Source organism: Chaetodon trifascialis, chromosome 1 (assembly GCF_039877785.1).
Source record: "Chaetodon trifascialis isolate fChaTrf1 chromosome 1, fChaTrf1.hap1, whole genome shotgun sequence".
Lineage (NCBI taxonomy): Eukaryota > Metazoa > Chordata > Actinopteri > Chaetodontiformes > Chaetodontidae > Chaetodon > Chaetodon trifascialis.
This window is the reverse complement of record NC_092056.1, coordinates 9,888,941-9,914,302: the sequence shown is the minus strand read 5'-3', so window position 1 is coordinate 9,914,302 and position 25,362 is coordinate 9,888,941.

Below are 25,362 nucleotides of genomic sequence, written 5' to 3'. Positions count from 1 at the left end.
GTGCTATGGTACAGCAATCAGCAGGAGCAGATCCCAATCCTCAGATGAAAAGAAACACTTTAGGAGTGTAATGTTAAGGGTTGTTAACCCTGCCTCCGCACAGCAAGAGGCCTGGGGTTCAAATCTGCCAGCTAGCTCAATCCTGTCTTAGTGGATATTATGTGTTTTCTTTGTGTCTTTGTGGGTTGACCTCACAGTCTCTGGTTTCCTCCCACAGTCATGAAAGTTTGGTGAAAAGGTCATTCTTAATTGTACCGTAGTGAATGTGAGTATGAATGTGCCTGCACGTCTTTGCTCTTGACCATTGCATACTGGGATTGACCATAATGAACAATGAAGTCACTGGGTTATAGCTGCAAAATTTGAAATGAAATGCCATTGAAGACATCCAAACTCAACATGGAGACTCTTTTACAGCAGTTTGGGTGTAACAGTCTCTGGTCACTGAGGAGATTGAACAGACTGTAACTGTTCACTCAAGAGAGACAGGTTTGGATCTCAAGTTTCACCCTTTTTCTTCAAGGAAGGTTGTCAAATAATGTTTGAGCCTATGCCAGGACTCTTGCAGGTTGGTCGACTTCATTTAAGAGACCCTGAAAAGTAACAGGAGCAATGGACATGAATATACTCTCTCACTGTTTCCACATGGGCTGTCAAACCCCACTGAGGATGAGCTAGCCGTACAATAGCTTGCAGATAATCTAGGTTTTCTCATCTATCATCTTTGTGAACAGAGAAACGATACCAGGTGATGCTGCCAGGAGAGGCTGGGCCACCTGGAATGAATGGGAGTTTGGAGAAATTCATGTTCTAATACATCATCATCTGACTGTAATTTTATAGGCTGTAGTCATTTTAGTAGAGGGTTATAAAATGTGACAATTTGCTTGAGAAGATTTTGAAAACACAAAGCAAGTATCACCATACTGTTTCATGAGAGCTGTTGCCATTATTTTGCCATTAAAAGTGTCATGACCAAATTCATGAATGGTAACATTACTTTAAAAAAAGGATGATAAAACTGACAATGGCAAATAGTTTTGTGTTGAGTCTATTGAGCAGTATTTAGTACAAGAACACAGAGTCCAAAAAAGTAAATTACAATACCTAAAATATGGTCTGCAGGCCAAAAAAAAAAAAAAAAATCAGGGCTGGACAGGAAGAAAATGTGGCAGCCCGCATTTCCCAGACCTTCCATCCTTGTCCTCTTCTCTAGTAATATCTTTGATTATCCAATTTGACTTCAGCTCTCAAGGGGCTATGCAATAGGTAACACTTGTCCCCTGCTGAGCAAGAGAAGAGAATTAAACAAGGTGCTGAATCTACTGTGTAGTCCATACACTGCAGATGAACCTGCCCTGAGCTCATCAGTAAGCGAAGGGCAGCTGGTGAAACCCAGTTCCTCTTCTCTTCACACTCAGAGATGTATTTATCCTTGAATAATCAGTATTTATCTCACCTACGCCTCATGGATTCTGTTGCAGATGAGTGTTTTCCAGATTCATCTCTTGTTTGTTGCTTTGGTGTCTCCACAACACCCTTTGACGCTCACTAATTGCTACGGTTCCTACTGTCGTAATCCTCAGGTTGACTTGTCTGCCAGGTCCACAGTTAGGCTGAGCATACTCTGTGTCCTCTTTGCTTTTAGCCCTGAAGAAAGCAGTTGGCTTCTTCATTCCCATCACATTTATGACTTGCTGGTGTATCTTACCTTGGGGTTTAGGTATTCACTTGCCAGTGCAGAGATATCAGAAATTGCAACAAACATTGAAAAGAATTTGGTTGCTTTGGTGATCAGTAAATCTTATCAGAAGCAAAGATTGTGGGTGTGAACAATTGTACATTTGGATCCAATGTTAACTTCCAGTGGCTGAACCAAAGCCCTGTGAAGAATTCTTGTCCGGTGCAAATCTGATGTCCGCTCACATGCAATATTTACACGATCCATACTTTTCATTATACTGCTGTATCTGTGTTTTGAACATGGCATGCATTGATGTGACTGTATGGACTGATTATTAACACAATCATATCACAAGTGTGGTACAAATAAAACTAAAATGAAAGTGAATTTAAAGCAGTGTTTTAAAAGGTTGTATTGATTTGGCACGCTTGACATACTCAGGGAGAGAGTTCCAAAGCTAAAGGTCCTGGACTGTGATAAGTGAGTTGCATGAGTAGCCAGGAGGCCCATGCCTGAGGATCTAAGGGTGCGCTGCATTTCCTAAGGGATCAACATATCTGAAATGTCGTCAGGAGTCTCTCCTTAAAGGTTATCAGCAAGATCTTAAAATCACTTCTACAAGTCACAAGCAGCCACTGAAGCAAGAATGTTTCTTCTTGTACAATTCCTTAAAATTGACTCCTGGTGAAGACCTGAACAGACAGCATCACAATTGAAAAGTTGAGAGGAGCATGGACTATTTTCTCCATGCCCACTGTGTTTATAATCTTTATGGATTTTCACCAAATCTTTCTATTATTTTATTCTATCAGCTCAAGTGGTTGTACATTCAGATTACAAGCAGATTCTTTTAATGAAAGATGGCTGGAAGTGCAGTGTTTCTGTTGCAATGATCAAGCTGTGAAATCTGTCAGACTGGACACTGGATCTATTAAATGAGTCACCAGGTTGTTTGGCCATACAGAGTTAGCCTGTGTATCATCTCCATGAAAATGAATATTGCTGAAGTATGTAGCCCAACATCAGCATGTACACAGGAAATGGCAGCAGTCCTAAAACCAACGTGAGTGGGGCAGATAAACAGGATGCTCCTACTGAATGTGCTGGGGACACTGATCCAAGTCCTCAAATGACTGTTCGAGAACCAGCTGTTTGTCAAGGTCAGCGGATGTGAATTCCATGTGTCCACCATCTCCCTCTTGGGTTTTTCAAAATGATCTGTAAAGATCGATCCAACCAAGGTCAAAGTGGTGATATAAGGCCCTCAGTCAGATTCATTTGTACAGCTGCAGTGTTTCTGGGGATTTGTTAGTGTTAATTGCCATTTCATTCGTGGCTTCAAATCACTGACAACTCATCTTAGTATCTTATGTTAAGCTTGTCTCTGCTTTCTTGAACTGCTGAAAATGAGCCTGAGCTAAAACAACATTTCACACTCCCATCGTAGTCTACTCTGGCCGCGCCTTTAGTTGCGTGATGGACATGAACATGATTGTGCTGGAGCCATCTCATTTTGCTGTTGTCACAAACAGAAAAGAGGTAATCAAAAATGGAAAATATATAGTATTATTTTTTTGGATATTATACAGTGTAATGTTCTATGGGTTTTATGAATGTGGAAGCAGCTAAAGATAGCTTAATACCATTTGTTGGTCTGGATGGATCAAAGCAACCTGGCATGCAATCAGCCTGCTAAATGGCCGGCACAAAGAGAGCCAGTTTGGCGAACTTTTTCAACCAGAATTTTTATTCCACACTTTAGACCCAGACAGAAATTTTGGCTCTCCGTTCGAGACCTTTCATTCGAGTATAGAGTCTCATACACACGGTTGATTGTACATGTACATATGTGAATTGTCTCCCTTTCTTTTGTCTCTGTCACTCCTGACAGTGGCAGTGGTTTTTTCACCTTAACGGACATACTGATATGCAGCCAGCCTAGTATAAGACTTTGGTATTCATATATATCCCCTAAAATACAAATCTGAAGAATGTTAAGCTTATCCAGATTTAACATGATGCACAATGGTGAAATAAACAGAAAAGTCACAATATGATTCAATCACTGACAACCTGTAGAGACTGATGAAAGTACTGCAGAGCAGCCTAAATACATTCAGTCTAACAAATAGCTGTTTGGTATATTTGTTAACTCACATGTGGGTAAAAGTTCACAAGTGTATGTGTAAATTGTCTCTTCTTTTTATTAAATACATTATTTTTATTATAAATACATTAAGTGCAACAACCCAACTGTAGAGTGGAGGGAGAATTGCTGCTACAACAGCAGTGAGTAGGATAGCCAATCAGAGCACAAGTGCTTTCACTGTGAATGTATGTGAATGATTGCCACAATAAAACCGCCAAGCTCCATGTTTGATCTCCATCTAATGATTGATTGAGAGCTTTCCAAGATATTACACCAATAAATGGCTTAACAAGGCCTTTTGTAGTGTGTACTTGTGTGTGAGGCGGAGACAGATGCATTTATTCAGTGATGCCAAAAAGTTAGATGCCCAGCCAAGCTGCAGCTTTAGCATGAATAGCATCTGGTTACTCGATGGGTACTAATAGTCACAAATATGGTATCACCTCACAATCAATTTGGTAAAGGTAAAGGTACGTTTTGTAATCTAAAGCTCATCTAAAAAAAAAATCTTGGATTATAACATTTATATAAAGCAGTTGACACAGACTGCCATATCATTGTTTTAGCTGATCAACATAAATGAAATGTTTTTTAAAAGGGAGTAGGTGGCTGATCACTATACAATGGAGCCAGGGTGCAGAATAACACAGACCACAGCAGCCACAAAATGAAGAAAACAGGAAATGCTGGCTCCATTTTAGACAATTCTCTCTGTAATTTGTTCTCTTTGCCTCTAATCCTCTTCATTCTCCCTTTTTCTCATGTTTCAAATTCATACACTTTACAGCGTCCCCTGGCTCTTTGTTCTGTCTTTAGTCTCTCTCCCTTTCTTTCTTCTCAGCTCCTCTGTATCTGTTGCTGTACCACCTGCCCAATACCACCTCTCAGCAGGACACAGGCATCACATTGATCAGAGGGATGCCATGCACAGCTACGTAATTCCTCCATTTTTTCTTTAGTGTCTTTTTCCAAGGTAAGGACATGACTGTGCCTGCAAGTTACTGTTACTGAAAATTCATGATCTCTCAGAATAGTGTGTACAGAAAACACAAAGGATGCAACACACTCCACTCTGATGTGCAACTTCACAGCTGCTTTGTTTGTTAAAATCAACTTTTTCAACAAACAGAATAATACACCTTATTTTTAATTTTGCACATGTGCTGATTTAAAAAAAGTTGATCATTTATGAAGAAAATTAAAACGCTGGTTTGGAAGCAGCAATATTGTAACACCTAACATTTTTGCACATTTCTGTGCATTTCAGCTCTGAGACCACTACCGATCCCTTTTACTATATTGCTTTATGTTCACAGCACCGAAATCGCCACAGTTGTTCGACTGTAATGGAATTCAATTTGTTTGAAAAATATGAGGCCGCGGCTCACAGAAAGCTGCTGCAATCGTCAGTGTGCATGTTTCATTTGTATACGCACATGTAAACAGATTTTTCTTGACTGAATGACTCCATTATTGTACCATTTGAAATTTGTCTTCCAGCCTACTATTGTGGAGAAAGAGTCTCAGTGTAAGTGAACATGGTCACATTTGGAAAGGCAGATGTTTGGCAGGCTAAGAAAACATCTAGCCTCTGTCCTACTATAGCATTTCAGTAACAATATTTTAGCCTTGGGCTTTTGCTGAAAGAGCACATGTTTACAGTGACTGGCAGTGATTTGCAGATATCTATACAATAAAGACTGAAGAAGCTCCAATGGGACTGTGATGTATATGCTTTTGCATATATGTGTGGCTCATATCAAGGATTGGTCACAGTATCACAAGGTATTCAATGTTAAAGGTTTAAACACTTGACAAATATATATATATGATATTTAAAGGTGTTTTCTAAATGAAAAGAGTGCCAGAATAAAATGACGATAACCTTAACCTTATAACATTTTAGCTTGACATATCCTCCTGAGAACCAAGGGAAAAAAGTATCTTTCAATTTAATTTTGTGTGTGTGTGTGTGTGTGTGTGTGTGTGTGTGTGTGTGTGTGTGTGTGTGTGTGTGTGTGTGTGTGTGATTTCCTGCCTCTTTAGCACTAAAACAACTCACAATTTAGAATTTTGCAAAAAAATTTTTATTTTACATTTTACAGCATGTCCACTGTAGTGAACTAGCAGAACGATTTTACCATAAAACAACGAAATCATAATAGGCTGACAAGAAAACAAGAATGTCAATCCATTTTTTAAGTGAAACTGAGCATTCGGCCTGTATCTTTTGTCAAGCTACTGTCCAAAATTGACATTATTAAACATTCATAACATTGCTATTATTTTTCCTAACAAAAAGTTTAACTAAACTCTGACTCCAATTTATGATTCCTGACATGTTCATAAACAAGAAAATATATGATTGCCATAGTTAAAACAACAATATCTTAATAATATTTGACTTATCTTTTCTCTTTTCCTGACATTTGCATTTTCCTGCAGTCTCCATTTTGTCTCAGCATGAAAACAAAGTTCACCTCATCCCACCTAACCATATGAGATATCATTGGAAAGGCCAGGATGTCCTCTACTCAGCACACCAGGACTTAGTAGGGTAGCTCAAATGAGTCAAAAGATATAGACCAAAATCAAATGTCCATTACAGAGGACAGAAATGAATAGGCTAGGTCTCAGGAGGATATGATGCACATCATAAACATTGGCAATACTCGTGTCTCACCTTATTCTAAAATCGATTGAATACGCCATCCACACCATGTCACCAGTATTTCATTTTGAACCAGTTTTGGTTGAGGTGAGCAGTGAAGGTGCTGATTATTGAACTGTTATTGATCAGCAAGACAACTCAATGTGTAGCTCACAGTTTAGCAAGTAAATGCGAAAAGCAACATGAGCGAGAGTTAACATACATTCCTTTTTTTGTGCGCATGTTTGTCTCATCTGTTGCTGTCGACAGATTGAAGATTAAGCCTTGTTTACCTTGGCTAACAGGTTATTAATTCTGTTTTGATTATGCATCATTATCATTTGTTTAATAACTTGATAGCATGTTGCAGACTAGCACATTACAATTGGAAATGAGATACAGTCTATAAATCAGCTTAGTATGTCCTTCAGTCACTCTTCACTGTTGTTAGGTACAGCTAAAACAACAAAATCATAAGATCAAATTGGTGTTTGAATTATAATTGTTCCATCTATGTTGACAAACTGTTGGTTGTATATTTCACCTTGGCATATTTTTATGTTATTGAGTTCCATATAAAACCACCTGCAAAGAGAAATTTATCCACAATATGACAAAAGCACACTAAAGGTGATTCACATCCTTAGCAGCACTGTCTAGAACAAAGTAAATCATACAAGATGTAAGAAAATAAATACTGCTAATACTGCCAATCAGAGTCACATTTACACACCTGAGAATAGTAGACATATGTTTGCTTTAGCATTCAAGGTGCCAGATAATCTTGCACTGAGAAATACAGGTCAGTGCAAATCTGGGCAAAACTGGGACGAGGGCTTTTACTGTGTTAGCCCCATTTGGGACCCTTTCATTGGCTGCAAGAGACGCAGTTCCACATGCTTCCCATAAAAAAGTTTAGGGAAGTGGCTGTGTGCCGCTCTTTATCAGAGGTGGGAAACTTAAACAGGTGGGCATTTGTAAAACCGACCAGTTAGCATGTATCCTTGAAATTGGACCTTTCTCTAATTTTGTTTACATCCTTGCTTCATTTGAAAAGCATTTTATTAGTAACTCTGGATTTTTGGAAAAGGTGCCTTAGATGCTGCCATGCACAAAGCTGCCGTAGAGGTGCTACTGACTTGCTGCTGCATGTGACAGGAGCTGCCTGGTGCACACTAGAGGAGCTTAACTGATTAACTGATAACTGATAACTTAACTGATAAAAACATGGGAAACCACAGAAATAAGAATTGGTAAAACAAGATTTTATAATTTAATTGTAAGGACGTACATACCAGATGATTCAGTCAAGATGCAGGACCACACATTTGCTGTGCACATGAAACAATTTCAGGGCGATTCCAGGGACAGAAACTGGCATGATCAAACATGACTTCAGAAAAGACAAACATGGAGGTGAACTGTCATCGTCAGCTGGTTGTACTTTCGTGTGGTGTGCTTTGCACCGAAAAACAAAGAAGAGAAAAAACTATGGATGAAGTCAGGCTCAGAAGGTGAAATCAGCATGGCTTACACATTTTGCAGCGTGGGTCTCTGCTGGCTGTTCCTTTCACACAACAGGATTTTAAGTCAGAAATATCAAACATGTTTGATATTTATATGAAACATCAAACGATTTGAAATCTGGGACACTCCAATCCAGTCGGTAATGTTAAGATTATGTCTGTAAAGCTTGCACACTACAGGATCATTTGGGCACATAATCTGTTCAGATCAAATAACACCAGAAAAACATCAGAACACCACCATGATTGTCGGGAGGGGTGACGTGGACCCAAAATCTGCCCAATTGTCTTCTAGTGTGGGATCAGCATACATGGGTAAATCCTCAGGACATCTTTCTCCACCACACCGACTGGACCCTGCTGGACAGATGGTTTGAAAAACTGCTTGTTACCAGCTTCCAAGGAACAGGCAGCGCTGATAGAACATTTTCATGAGAATTTAAATGAGCTCCAAAGTATATAGAAAAATCCTTGATGTTCAGCTCAGTGTTTTTACCTTCTTTTTATGCTTTGTGCGGGATTTGAAAGGGGTAACCCCCGTGGTTTTGTGGTAAATATATCATTCTGTTATTACAATTTATGTGTAGGTGTTTGGTTTTTTTCAAGTCTGTTGTATGATATCTCCTTCTTTCAGCTGCTCCCCATGACGGGTTGCTATAACAGAAGATTTGTTTCCATCTCTAGTAAATTTTGGGGGGTATAGATGTTGCTAAGTGAATGCATGAAAGGTTTAAGGTCACATGAGCAGTATAGCAATGAAGTAAGCTAACCAGGCATCTGCACACCCACGCTAGAGTTATATGCTCTATTTGTTGTCACTGTGAACATATTCTGATTTTTAAACTATAGTAAACCCCTCCAGCTCATTGTTCACCTCATGTCACAAGGTATGCCCCAACATATTGCAAAATGAGAACTGACTACATGGACTATACAAACCAAAACATACCAGCTGTGTAACAGTGGAACAAAAGAAACTTAATTTACTGCTCATTTTCGAGTGAACTATAGAGTGTTCACTGCATAGTGGGAGGGAAAAAAACAGAGAGCATGAAATTTTTGAATGCGAGTGATTGTTCCTGATAAGGGTCCGATTGCAGAAATAGGCTCATTACTGTTCCCTGAGGCCCCAGAGAATTACAGTTTCCTGCCACAAGAGGCAGCAATGAGCTTATTAGACACATGAATCAAGGAAAAGCCATGCCTCATGCAGTGGATTAGACAGTCCCAAAATGGGCAATAACTGTAATTATTAACACTAACACAGTTAAGACAGTTTTTTGTTTGTTTGTTTGTTTTTTTTTACAGATTTATAGTGTTAACACCGGGCTGCACGGTGGCGCAGCAGGTAGTGCGCGTGCCTCACAGCAAGAAGGTTGCAGGTTCGATTCAGGCCTTTCTGTATGAAGTTTGCATGTTCTTCCCGTGCATGCGTGGGTACTCCGGCTTCCTCCCACAGACCAAAAACATGCTCATTAGGTTGATTGGTGACTCTAAATTGCCCCTAGGTGTGAGTGTGAGTGTGAGTGTGAATGGTGTGTGTATGTGCCCTGCAATCGGCTGGCGACCGGTCCAGGGTGTACCCCGCCTCTCGCCCGTTGACAGCCTAGATAGGCTCCGCCCCCCCCCCCCCCCCCCCGCAACCCCGAAAGGGATAAGCGGCATAGAAAATGGATGGATGGATAGTGTTAACATACACACACATATATATATTTTCATTTTTACCTAATGAAAGTAAATGATTGCTTAAAGTTTCTGTTGACTTAAAGTAGCACTGCCTATAAGCCATTACCCACAACCCCAACTATTTTGGTCACTAGTATATTTTTTAGCAATAGTGGCTCTGTGTCCTCTTATGATGTTCTTCTCACATTGTTGCCTTAGAAAGTTTTAAGTAGGATGCAGCAGGAAACACAGAGATGGTGTCATGCAGCAATGATCCTGAAATGGAGGTATTATTATTGACACAGATTGATACTGATACACAATCGCTCTTTTTGCGAAAGCCAGTGTATGCCACCTGAATATAGATCTGTGCGCAACCCTCATTCTGTAAAACAGTTGATCACTAACACTCAGCACGGTCCTGAGCATAGACACAACTTCATATATTTTCTGTTTGCAGTCCCATTACCTGCTGCATCAAAGCTCTCAGTTTGCATTCGCACAGGTGATTTGCTCTCCATGTTTACTTGCCATTGACTTTATTTATGATTTGTTGTTCCAATTAAATTGTCTTTTCTTCTGGCCTAAAAGGTAACAGTATTTGCTCAGCTGTGCTTTTGAATTAACATCCAGGCTCATGCACCAGATTGTTTGCCCAGACCTTTCTAATAGGCCTTGCCTGTAGTGGTGTATTTGAAAGTACAGGCATGGAGCAGCATCATCTGCTGGGAAAAGCCAGATCAAATAACAGATTCAGATTCGCCAAAATCATTAATTTCACATGCTGGCAGTGGAAGTCCTTGTGGCTACTGAATGAGAAATGTTTTCAACCAAAGATTTAAATTCTTTTTCAATCATCACAACTGCCATTTGGGAACCAGATCTCAGTATTTACAACCCAGACAGAGAGTCGTGGATTTTGGTGTTTGACAAACAAAGAACGGAAAAGAAATATCCTTCACCAATGCAAAATATTTTGCAGGCTTGTCATTCTAGTGAGCAGAAAAAATATTTGTTTCTGACAAATCACTTCTCCCTTTTGAATTAATCAAAACAAGAATGGAGTTTTTGCAGTGTAGTATCTTTACTTTGACCTGACTACTGTTCAATCCAGGCTGCCCTGCTAATCAGGTGAAACAGTCACTAAAATATTCAACCAAATATTGCAGCCAGCACTAGTCAGACTTTTGAGAATGCAGAGGGATTCGTGAGAGTAAGCCTATGTTAGGTTTGGCATTTTAATAGCTGTAGAGAGTAGATTTATGTGTGTACTTGTGTGAAGCACTTGGTCTTGTGGACCTGTGCTGACATTTTTGGAGCTAATTTAGCAAGGCCAAAATGTTTAATAGTAATAAAAGAACAATGAAGATCACTGTAACCCCATTAGTTGATATGTAAGCCTCTTGTAACCGTCACATTCGATCTGCCCTGAACTTCATCATTTGTTCGATATGATATATACTGCATAAAACTCCTTCCAAAGGATTGTCATAGCTCACTCATTCATTTCAAACTTTTTGCCATGTTAATAATGCAATTTAAGTGCAAAATGAAGTGCAAGAACTTTACCAGTGAAGCAGAAAACAAAATCAAACCCATCAGAGTGAGGTAAAACTAATGTTGGGTTTTGGTCTGGCTGGCCCTGTTAAGTGGGTACACTAAACAGTATACCAGACCATGCAAGCAGAGATGTTGTATGCTGTAAGCCTCATAGTAATGAACAGTTTGGTTACACATGTGTAAAAACAAAGTTTTGTGTAGTAGTTCTGAGTAGTGTGCTGAGCATTTTGCAGAGTTTACAGGGTCGAGCAAACTGAGTGGCTATGCCAGTGTTCATGCAGCACCAAGAGCCCAGTCTGAGGGTGGTATTTCAGCTTGTGTTGGCGGTATGTGGATGGCCAGCAATTACCAGCCAGTGAATCACTGCTTTGGTCACAGTAGTTTTGATTGCTCATTTTTGCTCAGCTAGTTTGTGAATATTCCTTTCTACCCCAGGCATCTGCTGTTAAGCTACCTGTTAGTGGTGCGAGAGGTCTCAAACAGCATGTTGGTTTTGAGTCCCTGCTTTTGTATGCTGTTTGTTTGTCATAGGGATTATATTTTTTTGTACAAAGATAGTGCTGATAATGGTGTGTTTGGGCTCTTAATACTTAAACTGCTTCTCTGTTACCTGATTCTAGGTTGTTACACTGTAGTAGAAAAACAGACCACGAACATGAACCTGGAAATACTAAAGATCGCCTGTAAAATCTTTGTGGAATGTAAATCAAGGAATGATCATTTCTGGGATACAGGATGACAATGTGACCCTGTCAAAGTTCAAGAAGACATTAATGAAGTGAAAAGACAAACACAGCATTATGTAAAGTAATGTGACATCTTTGTTGCTACACTTTCCAGTTAATTTATGTGGCTTGTAATTCCATTCAAAGAATCAAGGATTAATTAGCAGCAAAAAGTTGATAGCTCTCCACGTTTTCTTCTCCGTCGAAAAATGCCATCTGCACTGCCTTCCTGATTAATGAGCAGGTGGGGTAAGGAAGCATTTTCATCATGGTGTGCATTGAGGCAAACAAAAAAAAAAAGGAATTTATTTTTCCCAGAATACCAAAACAATATCAAGTGAACATTTTTATACAGTCTGTACAAATACATATATATATGTAAATATGTGATTCTATTTTCAAGTTACTGTAAATTTTTTTTTTTATATTATATGACATCTATTCTTCTGAGCAGTATTATAAAATAACGATGACGATAATAAGCACTTTTCTAGCCTAACCAATGACTCAAAGCGTTCTCAGCATTCACCCATTCACACAGATTGGGGCAGAGGCTACCATGCAAGGTGCCACCTGCTCATCAGGAATGATCACCGTTCATGCACACTCACACATGGATGGCACAGCTATCGGGAGCAATTTGGGGTTCAGTATCTTGCCCAACACTTCGACATGTAGACTGCAGGGACCAGGGATCGAACCACAGACTGTCTGATTAGTGGAAGTATAATAATCACAAAAATGATAATGAGGTTTCTGCAAACTTGACTAAAAAAGGTACATTAAGGTACATTAAGAATCAACTTACTTTCTCTTATTATCTGCACTACTGATTTGTGGCCGTCTCTGTCCCAATGCTGGAAAAATAGAAAGAGACAGAGAGCCAAGATTGTGATCCTTTGTGATGCCCTTAGCGGATAAAACATGGGGCTGCGTGTCTGATGATGAATTGGATTGAGTCTGTGGACTCAGAGGCTTTTCCCATTAAACACAAAACAGTTTTTGTTTTTTTTTTCTTTCTCTCAGTAGAATACTGGGCACTATAAGGGGGTGGTGCATACTTAAGAATAATTGTCAGAATAATTTCCAAGTTTGGGCTCACAAGCACTCACATTACGGTACAGTACAGTACTGTAATATACAGCAATATATTTCTAAAACCAAGTGGTGGTAACTGAAGTGACTTTTTATTGTTAATTATATGAAGTCAAACAATTTATCCTGGTCCCAGTCTGTAGTGTTCAGTATAACAAAAGTTCTTTTAATTTTCCTACACGGAATCCAGTAATTCTGTCCTACCAACAAATCTGTGAAGTTTCCTGGGAAATCACATCCATGAACTAAACTAATGCTAAAATGGCGTGTTATGCTGGTCTTCAATGCCAGGATCAGCCTACACAATATTTTTGTCTCCATGTCAGATCTAATGATCATGGGGCCACAAACCCTTGCCTCATCTAGACGAATTACAACAACCAGCCACATCATGTCTTATTTCACAATCATGAGAGGTCATCGGGGAGGCAGGTGAAGCAACTGTCAGTCATCACAGATGCACTGTGTGTGATGCTGGTGGTCTTGTGTAACAATAAAAAAAAAAAAAAAAAAAGCTGTGGAAGCACTCCTGGGTGGCACAGAGAGGACAGTTTGTCAATACCTCAAACAGAACTCAAGGTAACAAATGTTTGAACATTTCATTGTACAAGTGCCTAAATAGATACATATTTTCCTATACATGATGTTGCTGTTGTATGTTGAAATAACTAGTTGAAGAAAAACAATTGGTAAATGACTGTTTGGTAAACAAAGATATGGAGAGTGCGCCTGATTGGTCAATGCACGCCTGGGAGATGTCTGACATGCCAGACTTTTCGTTGGGGCGTTGTGGGGCATCCCATATGCTGCAGAGGTCCTTCAGCATTTCAAACTACAGAGGTATAAACACCCGATTGTCGTTTATAATCAGCCATTACGCTGGAAATTCGTTGGCTATGACAAAATCCTCTCAAAATCTGGCAAAGTTTGTGTAGCCTGATTGCGGCATAAGACAGATTGTCAGTTGTGGGATGCACAACCCAGCAAGAGCATTTAAGAAAAGGATACCATGTTTACTGCTATAGCTCCACCATGTACATTTACACCTTCACAATTGCCAGCATCAGCAATGCTGTTGTTTTCGTGCATATTTGTGGCCATTATGTTCACATCCTGTTATTATAATCTGATTTTTTTTTTTTTTTCTTTCAGGCATGTTCACAATGAATATTTTGCAGATTAAATTAAGAGTGACTGTATGCAGATACATTCACAAGGGTTTGTTGGTGGATAAGGTTATGCACTAGAGGATGTGTATGAATACAAGCAGCATGCACTGATGTGGGAGTGCAATCAACCCCCCCTGGTGAATACAAAACAGGATTTAGGAGACATCACTGTATCATGGATTATAGATAACACACAAGGCAAACTATGGCATCACAAGTACTGTAAGATTAATAAGCAACTGGAGCAGATGTGGGCTTTACCAGTGACAATTATTTGTAACAGCAGTGTCCAGAACACAGGGATAAGAGTTGTAACCAATAGTAGCAGTAGTAGCTACAGCTACAATGAGTTATAAGGCTGTGAACATCTCGTTATTCTCACTTATAATATCCTCTGATGACACAGGCTGTTTTCCCCTTGCAAGAGTCTTTCATGTAACAAACCTAAACTTTTGAAGGTCGAATGAATAGCTCCTGTAAATTCGTTTGTGAACTGAATAGCAACATTAAAATGCACAGCTGAAATGGAATATATGATCTTTGAATTATCTAAACAGAGTTGCTCTCCATTAATAGTATATATATATAAAAAAAGCCTTCCTCACTGATAGAGCACGGGTATTTGTTAGTCAGGAAGGCTTCATGCAGTAAGTTAGGGGCTTGTTTTTGATTACCTTCGGGGTTTGCTAATTTACATTCAGCTTCTGAATGTCCCTGGTTGATACTAGGAAGTGTGTGTCCATGTGCACTGTATATGCTGCAAAGTGGTTTGATGAGGGTGTGGGTAAAGAATCAATAGAGATTTAATAGGAAACAGGATGTCCTCAGGTAAAATTCAGGCCGAAATATTGCATGAAATTCGATCAGTGGGATTATTTTATGCAGGTTGAATTGAGGAAGGAGAAAAATGTAAGGAGAGGCACTCCATCTTAGCCCTCGTGTACTCTTCCATTCTTGAAGGTCAGAAAACTTGTTATAGTGGACAAACATCAGACGTCCAATGGTGCTGCCTTCTCATTAATCTCTACTTCTCATCTAAGGCAAATCCTGTTAAAGGGTCTGCATATACTGACATATATCAGCAGTCCACATCTCCTATGTTGAACTTCACAAGGTGATGAGTCACGGCTGCTCGTCCTTTATTCAATAACTTGAAACTTTAGAAATTAGGTCTGCCTTCTCCCACTAGCTGAAAACAAGTTGTGTGCACAGGGCCACCCCACTGGTCATACAATTTTCAGATCATCTTTCCTCAAGTTTTTTATTGACATAGCTACATTATTGGAGATACACAGTACAGCGAAAGTTTTCGATTCATAGTTGGGGAAGTCTTTACAGTAATAGTCTATAGTTGTTTGCAACCACCTTGAAACCAACCCTACCTTCTCCAAAATGCATTTGTACACTACTCATTTTTCCGTATGGAATACCTCTTGAAGTAAATCTAATTGCTGCTTGGATCACTCTAGTTTTAGGCTAATAAATTTACACCAGTGCGGGAGTAGGAAAGAAAAGAAAGACAGAGGAAAGACTGACATTATGTCAGGAGTCCACAGATCGACTGTTCCCTAATGGATGTAAACATAAAAAGACAAAGGAAATTAACACTTCCCTCCCACTATTTCACACCAGAAATGCTAATGTCCCACCTCCACTGAAACACCAACACAACATTGAATTTATACTCGCATACAAGCTGTTTTACATGTACAATTGTTTTTTCTTATCATGTTTGACTTCAGTGTTACCACTCCACATGCACAAATTATGCTTAACCGGATAGGATTCAGAACTGGGCAACAAGGGGTTTTAGTTTCTGCACAACCAATCATTCTTCTGGATGGTAGTTGTATTCAAACAGGATATTTAAAAAATGTTGATCTCAGAGCTTTTATTTTCCTACAGTGCAGAATTAACATGCAGTACCTTGCACATATCATTTCATAGTCATATTTTAATTGCTCTCCATTAATTACATATTCTGAGTGAGTAGTGCATTTGCATAGATTTCACATGCAGTGTGACCTACTGTTATGTTGTGTGGGTGAAAAGGTTTCCACTCACTGATACGTTATGAATACAGTATGCAGCTGCAAGCTGCTCCACCAGACTACACCACTGGAGGCTTGAACACATTGTTTCAGCTTTCAGTATGCGCCAAGACCATGCCGATCTGTGATTTTCAATTTGGTGTTTTTAAATAGTATCTGTGTTACCATTGTTCATGCCACAGCTGGATTTGTGGAAAGATTCCCTTAAAGTAATAATCTAGAAGATATTAATTTGACTAAATGTTGTCTGTGAAATCACTATTTATCACTGAATGATGTAACACAATGGTGATTGAGCCTATGGTCTAATGATGAAAGTCTTTGCATTTGATTGGGGAAATAATTCAGGGGGGTCCTTGAAGCCCAAGTTCACAAGGGCCTGACCCTTAGCTGCTTGAATTAAGATTGCGTCCTGCCTCTGTGTATACAGTATGTGTCAGTGGCTCTCCCTGTTTCCTCAGCAAGCAGGTGATTGCTGAGCATTCATCATCCGTTAGATAAAATCTATACTTGCACCAGGGCTGTTAATCATTAGAGGATACATGAGTTTAATAGAAACTCACAGTCAGCATGTTACAGGCCCCTAAACAACCAATAAGTGTGTTACATGTTTGATGTACACAGTCCCCTAAACAATCAATCAGTCATCCTTTTAGAATTTATTTTCCCCTTTTGATCTGGTGTATAGTGGTTGCAAAAGTTCCCATGTCGCTTTAAGGTGCTTACTGTAACTTTCATGTTAGTCATCTGTTCTTGGTTGAATGCACAACATTCAAATCACAGCCAGCTTAAACACTTTCACACAGAACCAGAAGTGCTCTGCAGAGCCAAATTTACATCAAGACCCCCCATGTCATTTCCACTGAAGAAACAACAGGCTCAACATGATGACGAGCCACTGCATGATGTGTCATCATTCCCCCAACACCTCAAAGTCATTTGTGTGTTCCTATGATCACTGACCAAACTTAAACTCCTGCTCGAGATCTCACTGAAGGAAATCGTGATTTACACTCATCATATTGCTTCACAGGCTTTTATTTATTTATTTATTGGTTAGTCAATTAATAAATCAAATGCAAATCTTTCTCTACCAGACCCAGGAAGAGGGATGTTGAAGGTGTGGGGTCTGAAGCACAAGTTGGACATGTGGCATGCATTAAAAATCATGCAAAGAGAGCAAACCTGTCCAAAACCTTATACCTTTTTGGTTTGTTTGGATCTTATGACTGAGATTGGTTAAGAGAGGACATCACTGCCATCACTGGATATTCAGCTGACTGTCCAATAAAGATAACAAACAAAATATCTGTGAAACTTTGGTAGCCTACAGACAGCCTCAGTGAGTGTCACATTCTTCATGTTACAATTGCATTTTAATGGTGCACAATGAGGTTTTGTCAGCAGTCCGTCGACTTCAGCTTTTCAATCTATATTCACCATTTTGTCTTTTGGAAAAAGAACAAAAAGGAAATCGAACTATGAAAGCTGATGATTCCCTTGACTACAAATTCCAATTAAATTATGACTCAAAAGACAAAAACAGACACTCGGGCAGCTTTTGCGACTGAACATGGCTGTAATTCATTACTAAAGTACCCTTACTGTTTACTAACAGTTGACTTTCAATTAGTTATTGCTTAGTTCTGAAATGTATCTCCCTTTTTCTCTTCTCTTCTCTTCTCTTCTCTTCTCTTCTCTTCTCTTCTCTTCTCTTCTCTTCTCTTCTCTTCTCTTCTCTTCTCTTCATATCCCTGGGGCAGTGGAGGCCATTCTGCTGTCCACAGCACATTCCTCTGAAAATACCTTTGGGCATCCTTTTCTCAGTGGCAATGCCATCACTCCTATCATCAGTCCCTTGAGTGCCACTGAGCTGTACCTGTCCTGGCAAGCAGGGAGGCACAGGAGATGCGATGGCATATCATTATTTGCTGCAAGGGATTTATAATGAGAGCCTATAATGCTGGTATGCTAAGCTGGGAAATAACAATAATAAACATAAAAAATAAAATAAACAAAAGTTGTGTCAGCATAGCAAGAGTAAAGCTTCTCAGATGTTTATTACATAGTTTAACATCACCGAAACTGGTTTTATTCAAACATGGAACTATGCAAATGTATGAAATGTAACACATAGGTAAACATTGTCTCTCAAGGCCACTTAATACTTTCCAGTATTTAATTATTGAAGAATCTAGCAGTTGGCATTATCTTGAGACATTATGTCTCAAGCGATTTTTGTTATGTAATTTGTCTCCCGTGTATGCCATGTGATGCTGAGAAAGGACAAAACTGACTTATTTGCTTGCTTTTGTAAGTTTTTCTCTTGGGAAAGGTTTACATTCTGTACATCAACATTGTACAATGTACAACATTTTAAATGTTCTAACAAATTAAGCTACTGCTGCATATTACGTCTACTCAGCATACGATGTTGAATTCTCTTTTAAGTTCAGCTCTTATCTATGAATGGTTTTACTTGTTAATGAAGTCATTGTGTAAAGACAGTATTCTCTTAACTTGACTCAGACCAAAACAATGTGCTTCCAAGGGGAATCTCTGAACATTACTTATTCATTTTCTTCTTCTCTTAATTCACTGATATCAAATATATCTTTAACTTTGTGAAGATTTCTGCCATATTTCATATATTTGCATTCCTTGTTTTATTCATTATTTCTCAAGAGTATTCCAAAAGCCTTCTCTTACAGAATGCTTTTCTCTTATTTCTGGCTTAGAGATGGAGAAAATGTGTCAAATTATTTAAGCAGTAAATGCCATTACCAGGCTAATTCAAAATTTTTCTTGTCAGTACTTTTCTGTTGTACACTGACATGAGGATAAAATCCCCCATGACAACTAACGGAGGAAAATCCTAATTTATGACATCCATTCATGCGAGCATGCATAGTCATTTAAGAGCATTACGGAGCTTTGCATGACTTCCAGTATTAGTATTAGCATTGTGTGTGTTTACTTAATTTTCTTGATTGGGTATTCATTAAATGATAAAAGCCACCTCAGTTTGGTACAGAGTCAGGCTGTACTCCTACACTACCATAATGGTTATATTTGTAATAAGCAAATTATGCACTGACACATTTAGGATTAGTGTAAGTGCTCCTTTATTTCTGTTGTAGTGTTGTATAATTTTTAATATCAATCGTAGATGCAAATATTTCATTTATTAGCATGTACTCAGGGGATCAGAATATGATGTGACATGATTTTGAGCATGCTTTTATCTACTTTATCATATAAGTTGCTTGTCAGGAAAAATACCTTAAAAGGTCATTTTCATCTATTGTCCATATCGCCATCTTCATATTCATACTGTACTTACTCAAAATTTGTGATATGGTTGCTTGTTTAAGATCTGTACAATTACTTTTATATTCAAGTAATACTTTTTTTTCATATTTGTCTTTTCTTTATCTCTGTCAGTGACTGGCATAAAAAACAACCTTCATTGTGATTAAATATTTTAAAAAATTAAAGAAAAACAAAAAAGGCTTCAGTTATATTGAAGTACCGATGAGCCAAGAAGCACAGATGGCTTGTTATGGTTTGAACAGATGGATGAGTTTTGTGCATCTTACACCCCTTCAAGAAAATTTGATGGTGCACAACGGCATCAGTGCTACATGTGAACCACATTGTTGAAGGGCTAAGGGTCAGTGATGTCTTCACATGCTTGCACACTATTAGTTACACTGATAGAATGCCATTTTGTGGCCTTAGTTCTCTTTGAGAGATCGAATTTCACTTGCATGGCGTGTCCAGTCTCCTGTAACTCTGTGTGCTGTGACAATAAAGGGATTTCTTCTTTGATGATCAATACAGCTTTCCAGTAGTTGAGGAGGCATCACTGAGGTTGAGGGTTGTTATCAAAAGCAATGAAGTGGACAACCTCTAATCCAGTCAGTCGTCGGAGCAATAGAATAAAAAATACACATGTTAAAGGAGAAATATTGGACCACTTCTTTCTTTAACACTAATAACTGTTACATTGTGGGATACTTACCTCTGGGATGCGCTGCACTCCATTTTAAGGATATTACTACCTGACTCATGTTGTCAAACTCTTTTGACTTTTCTTTTAAAAAGCACTACAGCAGTTTCATTGCAGTATCTCCTTCAGTCTAGAGTGGTAGAGCCGGTGGGACAAACAGTGTAAATAAGAATATCAATACATCACTGGCTGCCACAGAGAGAGTTTGTTCGAAACATTTAGATATGATGATAGTCACACAGAGATGCTTCAGACTGCTGGCAGGCTGTACAGATTTATAAGTTTAGTAGAAATAGTTTTGAACGTTCCAATCTTAGTCGACACAGTTTTTAGCGGTCGCCATGGAAAATCACAAATCATTGCTAACTAGCAAACAAAATGTTAAGTTACTTGCATGTGAATGTGTAGAGAAAGGGGGTGTGTGTATATGCATGAGAGGGAAAAATAGAAGCAAGTGCAGGATGAAAAAATTGTAATAAAGGCTCTTTTGCTGCTTCGAGAGTGTCACTTGCTATTTATTGTGGGTGGTATTCTTTGTTCATTCCCATTGTGTCAAATAATATACATGTGGTAGAAAGAGGTGATGTGAGAAGTATTAAGTATTCCTGCTATAAATGGATCATTCTGCTGCCCAGACACTGATCTTGTCAAATAAAAGTTGTGAAATAAATGATGAGATGCCCAAACATCTACAATCCCGTAGCATTCGCTGTCTGAGACTGGATTCAAGCCTGGTTTGCCTCCAAGCTTTTACACCTTCATTAGTGATCATCATTACATAAAAATAGATGTTTCCATAAAAAATAAGCACACAACAGTTCCAAACTGCTTTGACATTGTTAATCATTGGTTTATTTGCACTTATGATAAAATTAAATGGCTGAGAAGGAATGAATCCTCTCCAGAGCCAAGAAAAATGTCTGATAATGCACCCTGTGATTTCAGTCAGCTATTCAGATGTCACCGTCATCTCAACTAGCCAGACATGGCTGTTTTCTCCTTCTATTTCTATCCTCTAAAAATACTTTAATTTTCAGTATTTGTAATAGATTTATTTTTATTTTTTAGTAGCATTTGTAGACAGACATTAAAGAAGGTCATTGAGCAGTGCAGATGCGTGTAGTGTGACAGATATCCCAACATTTGATATGACACATGAGCTTGTCAGATACCTGCAAGTGTCTGGACAAATACTGAATTCCATTATTGTACTGTAAGCTGAAATAGATCCCAGGTAACACCTACTTTTTTCACTTTCAGGCAAATACTGAAAATAAATACTTTATACACTTACATATAACTGTTTGGTAAACTGTAAGTACAAAGCTTGGCTCCTGTCTTCAAATGCAAAGATCTGCATACAAAGTTATCCATAGCACCTTATGTTTTTCTTAGAAGTGAACCAGGCCTGAATAAACCAGAAGCCCTGGCTAAACATCCTACTTGAGTCTAGCCTTGGGAAAACACATGACCGCTGGCTATCTTGTCACTTAGCTAAGGTGAGCCACAAATGGCAATGTCACACCATTGCCTCAGGTATGCCCTTGCTCAGAGCAAAGATAGGTGAACGAGAACATCTGCAGTTACATGTCCTTCATCTAAGATGTTGGGCTGTGGCCCATTACAGTGGGTTGGTGACTGTCCAATTCCAATGACATTTTTGTTTCATCCTGTTGATGTAATGTACAAATGCCTGTTCTCAATACACCTGCCAAGTGTGTTGGTAATTCTTGGTGTGTCTAAAGTTACAATGCTTAAAATTTTGTTAAATCAACCACATTTTTGATATTATTTGTGACTGGCATTTTTCAGAATAGCCTTTATTGTTAACATCCATTAAAAATGTATGTAATCCATCTACTGTTTTACATTTTATCTTGTTAACATCAGTTTCACACTTCACTCTCCTATAGATGTGTCAGAACTTTAGTAAGTTTTTAATGATGAAAACATTTCAAACTGCTGTTAGAAAGATCAGCCACGGTGTGCTCCAGCTCCTCACCAAGGTACCAACTCCTTTTACTATGCCCTGCTGTTGTGTGGAACATTACTCTGTGTGCAGCAATTACTGCCAGACTTATTAACATGCAAGTTAGTTTGGCTGCAGTGTAGATCAATACCAGTCATCCCAGTAACGTGGTAATCATTTGGGGGTAAACACTGAGATTATACATATGTTTCCAAACAGATGTTCACATTGCCAATTTTTAGTTGGTTACAACATCTACACATGGCAAATTATGTGTGAAGTACATAACATGAAAATAAGAATTGTTCTTTATGGTTGTCATCAAAACCACCTGGTTAACATCTGGACCATGGCTGCATATTCCTGGATACAAAAATAAAATACAATGAAATTAAAGTGCATTCTAGTCCACGTAGAGTTATTATATAGTAATTCTTGATGCCTGTTTGCAGTATAATGATGCCAAACTATTTCACTCAGATAGACAGCCAGCAGGGTTTATAGTCATGCATTCAATTTAGAATTGCTCTCTACAATGGCACAGAGGGGAAAATATAAAAGCCCTCTTTGGAGGACTCCAAAGGATTTTCTTATTCATCAGAACTTCATTTGTTTCACTATTGCACAGTGACTTCTAAGACGAGGCAGCAAGTGCAGCAGGGATAAGACTAATATGGAGTTGACAGATAATACCGTGATTGGACACACTGCATTGCAATTCCAGGGAAGTGTGTGGCCATAGTTTAGGTGATAGGAAGTCAATGGATGTCATAACAACATATGCAATAGACTGAGTGAAACTATTCAAAAGCAAAAGTATACTTTTGGAGAATGTAGTAGTGTTAGATGAAGAATTCACTACAGAAGAGGAGAAAAAATGTAAACAATTCATGTAAACATGTGTCTTTCTTTGTCCTAAGGGTTATTTCTCCATCTCAAAGTTGTTATATCCAATACATGCTGCAAGCATCATCACAGTAGAGAACAACAAACTGCAAAGATTAAAGTTCAATGTTCATGCGATTAAATCAGTGGAGTGGTATGAACATGCATAGCACATACTGCTGTCTGTTAACTGAAACAAGAGACAGCAGTTGCATTTGTAAAAAGGCAATTACTGCTCCCACACTTGTTTTTACAGACTAGTTCTATTACTCGGTGTTCTCAGGTTTAAATTAAAAGAAGCGTGCATAAAGGCACCATAGTAAAATACAGACAAGACATTGATAAAGGTTAAAGTTTGAGCTACCAATTTCAAAACTGAAAGGAACATTTACTCTCTCAGCCTCTCTTAACAAACACTTGAGACAGAAGTGGAAAACTCAGCTGAGCTTCGCCATGTATGTACACGTTATGCCTTCGTCATTTTGCCCTTCATTGATGCTGACTGTTAATCTTCAGACAAAGGAATGACGTGGTCAGTTTGGAAAATCACAAGTACAGATAACAGCCTTGAAAGAAAATTGTGCATGAACACAAATTTGTATACAGCAGTTTTTTGAACCCTTTACAGGATCAGCATTATGCCTAAAAACTGTTTTGTCCCAAGACGCAGCTTCAACACCAGCATAAACAGATCTCAGGTTCTCACACTTCCAAATCCCAAAACGGGGCCTGAAAGACAAGTGCTCTGGCTTCAAACCGTCAGATGTGAGGATGCCTCAGGCAAACAATGGGACCCGACTTCATCACACACCTAGTGTTATGTGTGTAGCAAATGCTTCATAACAAGTAAGATTGAGTTGAAGACGTGGGTTTGACTGTTTCGTTGTTTTGTGTCTAAAAAGCAAACCTATCCAAGCCTTTCTTTAATGTTGTCACTCAGCTTTGCCTTATCTGCCATCTCTTCCTATTATGTCAAGAAATAACAGTTGCTCTATCAGTTTACAGTGACAGTACTCTGAGAGTGTCTCTATTGCTGTTATTAGTGTCTGACTGTGTTTTAGTATCATGTCATGACTGTTACTGTTACTATCATTTTCTATTTACCGATAGTAAATGTGCAGTTGGCTGTTAATGATATGATAAATTACCTGGATGATTAATCAAGTATGAACAGATGTCTGGATTTGACACCTCTGGCCACCAGGTGTTACATTTGGAAGAGCTTATTGGTAAGGACCAGATCACTTTAAAGACTGTGTTGTCCAGAATGCACTAGATGATGCACATCAAAACAGCCCGATTATTGTCTGTGTACAGTGAAGCGCAAGTTGGCACGGTTGGGCCTTGCAACATAATACACCACAGCACAGTTATTGTTATTATGACTGATTTATTGCTTTGCTGTGTAGTCATTTTTCTGTACATTGCAGTTTTAACTAACATTATTACAACTACAGGTATCCATCCATCCATCCATCCATCCATCCATTCATCCATCCATTTTTCTTATCCGGGGCCCGGTCGCAGTGGCAGCAGGCTCAGCAAGGTAGTCCATTCGTCCCTCTCCCCAGAAACATCTTCCAGCTCCTTCTGAGGAAACATGAGGCTTTCCCAGGCCAGATAAGATATATAATCCCTCATATAACCACGGCAACTGGCTCTTTTTTACACGATGGGGCAGCAGCTCTAATCTGAGCTCTCTCCAGATGTCTTAGCTTCTCACCCTATGTCTGCAGGAGAACCCAGCCACCCAATGGAGGAAACTTATTCGGCTGCTTGTATCCGTGACCCCATTCTTTCGGTCACTGCTCCTGGCTTGGGCCCATAGGTGAGGTTTAAAACATTACTCCACTGGTAAATCGAAAGCTTTGCCTTCCAGCTCAGCTCTCTCTTAACTACAATAGCCTGGTGTATCAGCCACATTATTGCCACACCAATCCACCTGTCCATCTTAAGCTCCATGTTGCCTGCACTCATGAACAAGAACCCAAGATACTTTAACTGCTTCACTTTGGGCAACAGCTCATTCCTATTCCAGAGGGAGCAAACCACCATTTTCTGGCAGAGAACCATTTCTTTGGATTTGCAGGTGCTGATTCTTAACCCAATACCTTCACACTCAGATGTAAATTGACCCAGTGCTGAGGGTCACACTCTGATGAAGCCAGCAGAATCACATCATCTAGGGAGAAATGCAGTTCTGAGGTCCTGAACCCGGACAA